This window comes from Choloepus didactylus, chromosome 1, assembly GCF_015220235.1.
Source record: "Choloepus didactylus isolate mChoDid1 chromosome 1, mChoDid1.pri, whole genome shotgun sequence".
In the NCBI taxonomy this organism is placed as follows: domain Eukaryota; kingdom Metazoa; phylum Chordata; class Mammalia; order Pilosa; family Megalonychidae; genus Choloepus; species Choloepus didactylus.
This window is the reverse complement of record NC_051307.1, coordinates 86,681,963-86,691,601: the sequence shown is the minus strand read 5'-3', so window position 1 is coordinate 86,691,601 and position 9,639 is coordinate 86,681,963.

The window sequence follows — 9,639 nt, the reverse complement described above, 5'->3', positions numbered from 1 at the left end:
GACAGCCTTGAAGACTTCATGTTGAGTAAAATAAGCCAGACACAAAAGAACAAGCATTGTATGATCTCACTGATAATGGAGTAGTTAGAATAAGCAAACTCATGGAGTCAGAAACTAGAATGCAGGTTATCAGGGACTAGGGTGGAGGTAGAGAATGTGGAGTTAATGCTTAATTGGTTCAGAATTTCTGTTTGAGGTGTTAAGAAAGTTTTGGTAATGGATGATAGTAATGGTAGTACAACATTGTGAATATAATTAACACCACTGAATTATATCTGAGTGTAGTTATAAGGGGAAATTTTAGGTTGTATGTATGTTACTAGCACAAATTTTTTTCAAAAAAACCATAGGACTGTACAACACAACCAGTGATCCCTAATAGTACAATTATAATAATATTCTCCTGTTTTTCCAGGAGAAACCCAGGAGCTCCAGTCACTGAAAGTAAGACATTATGCAGTGTCATTAATTGGGGAGGGGAAATAGTTTGCATTTTTTTTTTTTTTTTTTTTTTTTAATCATCATTTTATTGAGATACATTCACATACCACGCAGTCATACAAAACAAATTGTACTTTCGATTGTTTACAGTACCATTACATAGTTGTACATTCATCACCTAAATCAATCCCTGACACCTTCATTAGCACACACACAAAAATAACAAGAATAATAATTAGAGTGAAAAAGAGCAATTGAAGTAAAAAAGAACACTGGGTACCTTTGTCTGTTTGTTTGCTTCCCCTACTTTTCTACACATCCATCCATAAACTAGACAAAGTGGAGTTTGGTCCTTATGGCTTTCCCAATCCCACTGTCACCCCTCATAAGCTACATTTTTATACAACTGTCTTCGAGATTCATGGGTTCTGGGTTGTAGTTTAATAGTTTCAGGTATCCACCACCAGCTACCCCAATTCTTTAGAACCTAAAAAAGGTTGTCTAAAGTGTGCGTAAGAGTGCCCACCAGAGTGATCTCTCGGCTCATTTTGGAATCTCTCTGCCACTGAAGCTTATTTCATTTCCTTTCACATCCCCCTTTTGGTCAAGAAGATGTTCTCCATCCCACGATGCCGGGTCTACATTCCTCCCCGGGAGTCATATTCCACGTTGCCAGGGAGATTCACTTCCCTGGGTGTCTGATCCCACGTAGGGGGGAGGGCAGTGATTTCACCTTTCAAGTTGGCTTAGCCAGAGAGAGAGGGCCACATCTGAGCAACAAAGAGGCATTCAGGAGGAGACTCTTAGGCACAAATACAGGGAGGCCTAGCCTCTCCTTTGCAGCAACCGTCTTCCCAAGGGTAAAACTTACGGTAGAGGGCTCAACCCATCAAACCACCAGTCCCCTATGTCTGTGGTCATGTTAGCAACCATGGAGGTGGGGTAGGCGAATACCCCTGCATTCTCCACAGGCTCCTCAAGGGGGCACTACATCGTTTTTTTTTTTTTTTTTTTTTTTTCCTTGTTTGTCTTTTTTCTTTTTTTTTTTTTTTTTAACTTTCCCTTCTTTTTTCAAATCAACTGTATGAAAAAAAAAGTTAAAAAGAAAACAAACATACAATAAAAGAACATTTCAAAGAGACCATAGCAAGGGAGTAAGAAAAAGACAACTAACCTAAGATAACTGCTTAACTTCCAACATGTTCCTACTTTACCCCAAGAAAGTTACATACTATAGCAACATTTCAGTGAACTTGTTCCTACTACATCCATCAGAAATTAACAGACCATAGTCATTTCTGGGCATCCCCAGAACGTTAAATAGCTTATCTGTTCTTCTTGGATTATTGTTCCCCCTTCCTTAATTGCTCTCTACTGCTAGTTCCCCTACATTCTACATTATAAACCCTTTGTTTTACATTTTTCAAAGTTCACATTAGTGGTAGCATATAATATTTCTCTTTTTGTGCCTGGCTTATTTCGCTCAGCATTATGTCTTCAAGGTTCATCCATGTTGTCATATGTTTCACCAGATCGTTCCTTCTTACTGCCGCGTAGTATTCCATCGTGTGTATATACCACATTTTATTTGTCCACTCATCTGTTGATGGACATTTGGGTTGTTTCCATCTCTTGGCAATTGTGAATAATGCTGCTATGAACATTGGCGTGCAGATATCTGTTCGTGTCACTGCTTTCCGATCTTCCGGGTATATCCCGAGAAGTGCAATCGCTGGATCGAATGGTAGCTCTATCTCTAGTTTTCTAAGGAACTGCCAGACTGACTTCCAGAGTGGCTGAACCATTATACAGTCCCACCAACAATGAATAAGAGTTCCAATTTCTCCACATCCCCTCCAGCATTTGTAGTTTCCTGTTTGTTTAATGGCAGCCATTCTAACCGGTGTTAGATGGTATCTCATTGTGGTCTTAATTTGCATCTCTCTAATAGCTAGTGAAGCTGAACATTTTTTCATGTGTTTCTTGGCCATTTGTATTTCCTCTTCAGAGAACTGTCTTTTCATATCTTTTGCCCATTTTATAATTGGGCTGTCTGTACTATTGTCATTGAGTTGTAGGATTTCTTTGTATATGCAAGATATCAGTCTTTTGTCAGATACATGGTTTCCAAAAATTTTTTCCCATTGAGTTGGCTGCCTCTTTACCTTTTTGAGAAATTCCTTTGAGGTACAGAAACTTCTAAGCTTGAGGAGTTCCCATTTATCTATTTTCTCTTTTGTTGCTTGTGCTTTGGGTGTAAAGTCTAGGAAGTGGCCTCCTAATACAAGGTCTTGAAGATGTTTTCCTACATTATCTTCTAGGAGTTTAATGGTACTTTCTTTTATATTGAGATCTTTGGTCCATTTTGAGTTAATTTTTGTGTAGGGGGTGAGGTAGGGGTCCTCTTTCATTCTTTTGGATATGGATATCCAACTCTCCCAGCCCCATTTGTTGAAAAGACCATTATGGCTCAGTTCGGTGACTTTGGGGGCCTTATCAAAGATCAGTCGGCCATAGATCTGAGGGTCTATCTCTGAATTCTCAATTCGATTCCATTGATCTATATGTCTATCTTTGTGCCAGTACCATGCTGTTTTGGCAACTGTGGCTTTATAATAAGCTTCAAAGTCAGGGAGTGTAAGTCCTCCCACTTCGTTTTTCTTTTTTAAAGTGTCTTTAGCAATTCGAGGCATCTTCCCTTTCCAAATAAATTTGATAACTAGCTTTTCCAAGTCTGCAAAGTAGGTTGTTGGAATTTTGATTGGGATTGCATTGAATCTGTAGATGAGTTTGGGTAGAATTGACATCTTAATGACATTTAGTCTTCCTATCCATGAACATGGAATATTTTTCCATCTTTGAAGGTCCCCTTCTATTTCTTTTAGTAGAGTTATGTAGTTTTCTTTGTATAGGTCTTTTACATCTTTGGTTAAGTTTATTCCTAGGTACTTGATTTTTTTAGTTGCTATTGAAAATGGTATCTTTTTCTTGAGTGTCTCTTCAGTTTGTTCATTTCTAGCATATAGAAACATTACTGACTTATGTGCATTAATCTTGTATCCCGCTACTTTGCTAAATTTGTTTATTAGCTCTAGTAGGTGTATCGTTGATTTCTCAGGGTTTTCTAGATATAAGATCATATCATCTGCAAACAATGACAGTTTTACTTCTTCTTTTCCAATTTGGATGCCTTTTATTTCTTTGTCTTGCCGGATTGCCCTGGCTAGCACTTCCAGCACAATGTTGAATAACAGTGGTGACAGCGGGCATCCTTGTCTTGTTCCTGATCTTAGAGGGAAGGCTTTCAGCCTCTCACTATTGAGTACTATGCTGGCTGTGGGTTTTTCATATATGCTCTTTATCATGTTGAGGAAGTTTCCTTCAATTCCTACCTTTTGAAGTGTTTTTATCAAAAACGGATGTTGGATTTTGTCAAATGCTTTTTCAGCATCTATTGAGATGATCAATTGATTTTTCCGTTTCGAGTTTTTAATGTGTTGTAATACATTGATTGTTTTTCTTATGTTGAACCATCCTTGCATGCCTGGAATGAACCCCACTTGGTCATGGTGTATGATTTTTTTAATGTGTCTTTGGATTCGATTTGCAAGTATTTTGTTGAGGATTTTTGCATCTATATTCATTAGGGAGATTGGCCGGTAGTTTTCCTTTTTTGTAGCATCTTTGCCTGGTTTTGGTATTAGATTGATGTTAGCTTCATAAAATGAATTAGGTAGTGTTCCATTTTTTTCAATGTTTTGAAAGAGTTTGAGTAAGATTGGTGTCAGTTCTTTCTGGAAAGTTTGGTAGAATTCCCCTGTGAAGCCATCTGGCCCTGGGCATTTATTTGTGGGAAGATTTTTGATGACTGATTGGATCTCTTTGCTTGTGATGGGTTGGTTGAGGTCTTCTATTTCTTCTCTGGTCAGTCTAGGTTGTTCATATGTTTCCAGGAAATTGTCCATTTCTTCTACATTATCCAGTTTGTTGCCATACAGTTGTTCATAATATCCTCTTATAATTTTTTTAATTTCTTCAGGATCTGCAGTTATGTCACCTTTTTCATTCATTATTTTGTTTATATGGGTCTTCTCTCTTTTTGATTTTGTCAGTCTAGCTAGGGGCTTGTCAATCTTGTTGATCTTCTCAAAGAACCAACTTTTGGTGATATTTATCCTTTCTATTGTTTTTTTGTTCTCTATGTCATTTATTTCTGCTTTAATCCTTGTTATTTCTTTTCTTGTACTTGGTTTAGGATTGGTTTGCTGTTCATTTTCTAGCTTCTTCAGTTGATCCATTAGTTCTTTGATTTTGGCTCTTGCTTCCTTTTTAATATATGCGTTTAGTGCTATAAATTTCCCCCTTAGCACTGCTTTTGCTGCATCCCATAGGTTTTGGTATGTTGTGTTCTCATTTTCATTCGTCTCTATATATTTAGCAATTTCTCTTGCTATTTCTTCTTTAACCCACTGATTGTTTAGGAGTGTGTTGTTTAACCTCCAGGTATTTGTGAATTTTCTAAGTCTCTGATGGTTATTGACTTCTAATTGTATTCCATTGTGGTCAGAGAATGTGCTTTGAATAATTTCAATCTTTTTAAATTTATTGAGGCTTGTTTTATGTCCCAGCATATGATCTATTCTGGAGAAAGTTCCGTGAGCACTAGAAAAGTATGTGTATCCTGTTGATTTGGGATGTAATGTCCTGTAGATGTCTGTGAAATCTAATTCATTTATCAGATTGTTTAGGTTTTCAATTTCCTTATTGGTCTTCTGTCTGGTTGATCTATCTATAGGAGAGAGTGATGTGTTGAAGTCTCCCACAATTATTGTGGAAACATCAATTGCTTCCTTTAGTTTTGCCAATGTTTCTCTCATGTATTTTGTGGCACCTTGATTGGGTGCATAGACATTTACGATTGTTATTTCTTCTTGCTGAATTGCCCCTTTTATTAGTATGTAGTGGCCTTCTTTGTCTCTCAAAACATCCCTGCATTTGAAGTCTATTTTATCTGAGATTAATATTGCTACACCTGCTTTCTTTTGGCTGTGGCTTGCATGAAATATTTTTTTCCATCCTTTCACTTTCAGTTTCTTTGTGTCCCTGTGTCTAAGATGAGTCTCTTGTATGCAACATATTGATGGTTCATTTTTTTTGATCCATTCTGCGAATCTATATCTTTTAATTGGGGAGTTTAATCCATTTACATTCAACGTTAAAACCGTGAAGGCATTTCTTGAATCGGCCATCTTATCCTTTGGATTATGTTTGCCATATTTTTCCCTCTCTCTATTAATATCCTTTATTGTACCCATACCGAATCTCTTTAGTACTGAACCTTTCTCCAAGTCTCTCTGTCCTGTCTTTGTTTCTCTGTCTGTAGGGCTCCCTTTAGTATCTCCAGTAGGGCAGGTCTCTTGTTAGCAAATTCTCTCAGCATTTCTTTGTCTGTGAAAAATTTAAGCTCTCCCTCAAATTTGAAGGAGAGCTTTGCTGGATAAAGTATTCTTGGCTGGAAATTCCTCTCACTCAGAATTTTAAATATATCGTGCCACTGCCTTCTCGCCTCCATGGTGGCTGCTGAGTAGTCACTACTTAGTCTTATGCTGTTTCCTTTGTATGTGGTGAATTGCTTTTCTCTTGCTGCTTTCAGAACTTGCTCCTTCTCTTCTATGTTTGACAGTGTGATCAGTATATGTCTCGGAGTGGGTTTTTTTGGATTTATTCTATTTGGAGTTCGCTGAGCATTTATGATTTGTGTATTTATGTTGTTTAGAAGATTTGGGAAGTTTTCCCCAACAATTTCTTTGAATACTCTTCCTAGACCTTTACCCTTTTCTTCCCCTTCTGGGACACCAATGAGTCTTATATTCGGACGTTTCATATTATCTATCATATCCCTGAGGTCCATTTCGAGTTTTTCAATTTTTTTCCCCATTCTTTCTTTTATGTTTTCATTTTCCATTCTGTCATCTTCCAGGTCACTGATTCGTTGTTCAACTTCCTCTAGTCTTGTACTATGAGTGTCCAGAATCTTTTTAATTTGGTCAACAGTTTCTTTAATTTCCATAAGATCATCCATTTTTTTATTTAGTCTTGCAATGTCTTCTTTATGCTCTTCTAGGGTCTTCTTGATTTCCTTCATATCCCGTACTAGGGTCTCATTGTTCATCTTTAGTTCTTTGAGTAGCTGCTCTAGGTGTGTCTCTTCTGGTCTTTTGATTTGGGTGCTTGGGCTTGGGTTATCCATATCGTCTGGTTTTTTCATATGCTTTATAATTTTCTGTTGTTTTTGGCCTCGTGGCATTTGCTGACCTTGATAGGGTTCTTTTAGGGTTTGTAGACCAGTTGAAGTCCTTATCTCTAATTTATCAGATCTACAGCTTCGTGGAGTACACTTTCTCTAACTAACCAGCAGGTGGCGTCCACGAGACACCTGTTCTCCACAAGCCAGATCTCCCCTGCTTAGCCTTTTTGGTGAGTGGGGGAGTGAGTCTTGTGGGGCCCAATTGGTGTCCCAAGCTTGCGTGTGTAGTTGGTGTTGCCTGCCCTGTATGTGGGGCGTGTTTCTGGGCAGTCGGGGAGGGGGGGTGGCCCTAACAATCAAATCTCCCTGATGATCCTAGAGTTTTAAAGCTACTGCAATAGTCTAATCCTTCAGTTCAGTCCTGCCACAGTTTGTCTCTGCCACTGACCCACAAGTCTTTGGTATTGGCGTATGGCTCCTGAGACTTGCAAGTGGGCCCCTCTTCCAGGCTGTGCACCCCGGGTCCTCTGTTGAGGGATGACTGTGCTATGTCGCAGGTGAGTGCCGTCCCCCCAGGGCAGTTCTGGGCTGCTGGGCTGTGTTGGGAGGCTCCCAGTCTGCTCAAATGATGGCTGAATGGGGCTCTGTTAATTCACACTGCTCCCCCTTCCCAGCTCTGGGACATTCAGCTGAGGTTGCAGGGAAGGCTAATGTCCACGCCCAGTTTTGTGGTGTGTGCCTGTTATTTGAAGCACTTCCGTCACACTGGGTTGTCTGGGGCAGCTCTGGGCTATGGGGCTGGCGATGGGCAGGAGTGTTTCCTGTCCACCAGGATGGTGGCTGTGAGCGGACACCCCCCTTTTCTTGGGAAGTTGTGTTGTTTAGTGAATTTTCTCAGCCACTGGATTATTGCCTTTTGTCTCAGAGCTCTCTTAGTTCTGCTCTTGACTTGACGTGCCCAAATTTCAATTCTTTGAAGCTTTCTGTATTGAGCTTCTTAGAGTAATTGTTTTAGAAAAAGCAAAAAGGATTTAAAAAAAAAAAAAAAAAAAAAAAAAAAAAAAAAACGGCCCTCCTCAGAGATCTAATGGGTTTTTGAAATGCTAATAGACAAAGCAACCAGGGCCATTAAGGAAAAGTGCCCAGGGCAGAGAGATCAGCCTTGCTTCGGGATTTGCATATGCGCCTCAAGGCCTGATCTCCGCCCTTCCCCTTTCTGTGTTCACCAGAACTCCAAAAATCCTCTGCTTTTATTTTGGAGTTTTTCGTGTTGTTTTTTTTCTATGCCTGTCTCCTCTCTGCTGGGCTGGCTGCTCTCAGAGTCTCTGGTGTCTGGCCTCAGTCTATCTATGGTTGGAGTTTGAATCAGTAGAATGAGTTTCCGGTAAGAGCAGCCACTGCATTTCTCCCTTCTCCTTCCTGGAGCTGACAGCCCCTCCTCCCCTGGGACTGAGCCTGGCAGGGAGGGGCGCGGGTCCCCTGGCCGCAAAAACTTACAGATTTCGCTGATCTCAGCAGTTCCACGTTTTCATGAGTGTTGTATGAAGTATGCCCAAAGACAGATTGCTCTGTGGTGTCCAGTCCACGCAGTTCCTGGCTTTTTACCTACTTTCCTGGAGGAGTAACTAAAACATACAGCTCACCAGTCTGCCATCTTGCCCCGCCTCGTCCAGTTTGCATTTTTCTGTAAACCTACAACTTCCTATCAAAAAAGCAATCTAACCAAGAAACTTGTATAAAATTGTCAAGTGGGTTAAACATATTTGAAAGGAAAATTTTATCAATAGGAAGCCTACAAAAGAAAAGGGACCTCATCCTACTAGTCCCCATCCTAGTTTTAATTTATACAGGTTATCAGAATTTGTCATTTTCCAGGGAGCTAGGACAACTCATAATTTGTTTGTTCCCAAATTCTTCCACCAGACTCCATAGTCAAGGCCAGTAATTTTAACATCCTCACATAACCTTCATCTTTCATAAATGCCAACCATTCTTAATTTCATATTTCAACTTCTTTATAATTGACCTATATCATAACATCATTCTTATTGTGACTGATTCCATCCTGAGATACAAATTAATATAGTGTTTAATAACTAGGGGTTTAAATCCTTGCTCTACCCTTACCATTTATGCTTCTGCAAGTTATTTAACCATTCTGTGCCTCTGTTTCCTTATCTTTAAAGTAGCATAATAATGGCAACTATCTCTTTTTTTGGAGGTTCATGAGCTAATGTATATAAGGTATTTAGAATAGTCTCTGGCACATAGAAAGTGTTATGTAAGTGTCAAATATCATTATTACCAATTATTTTCACCAATTATACATTTTCATCATTCTTACAATGACCCTGTAAAAAAGGTATTTTACAGATAAGGAAAATACTCTTCATAAAGTTTAAGGGACTTGTCTAAGACCACACAACTAGCAAAGAACAGAGTAAGGATTCAAACCCATGTGCCTCGCAGCTCATCCTACCTTGCCACCATGTTTCCCTTTACTTTAAAGAGCATCACATCAATGTGAATGGTTAATTCCTAATGAGTTTTCTCTATAATGTAATTGCTAAGCAAACATACATAATTCATGCATTCCTCCATGTCGTTGTAACAATTGTCTGCAAATCTTCTCACTTTGGTTTCTTTTCAGTAGATATGTGAGTGCAGTGAAGTGCAGTTTCTGAAGGTCCCTGAAATGTGATCCCCAATCCAACTTGTTCTCCCCATAGATACTATTTCCAGGAGCCACGCAAGCTAGTGTGTGTCCCCCAGCAACCTTAAACGCACACCTCAAAGGTTTGTCTGATGAAAACGTACCTTACGAATACAAACGTCAAATTTATTCTATTACACAAATCTTCCTGATGTTCCACCTTCTTCCAAGTGGGAGTTTTAGAAGCAGGCATATGTCTTACTCCCATTGAAATGATTTCATCACTTGAATTTGGTGA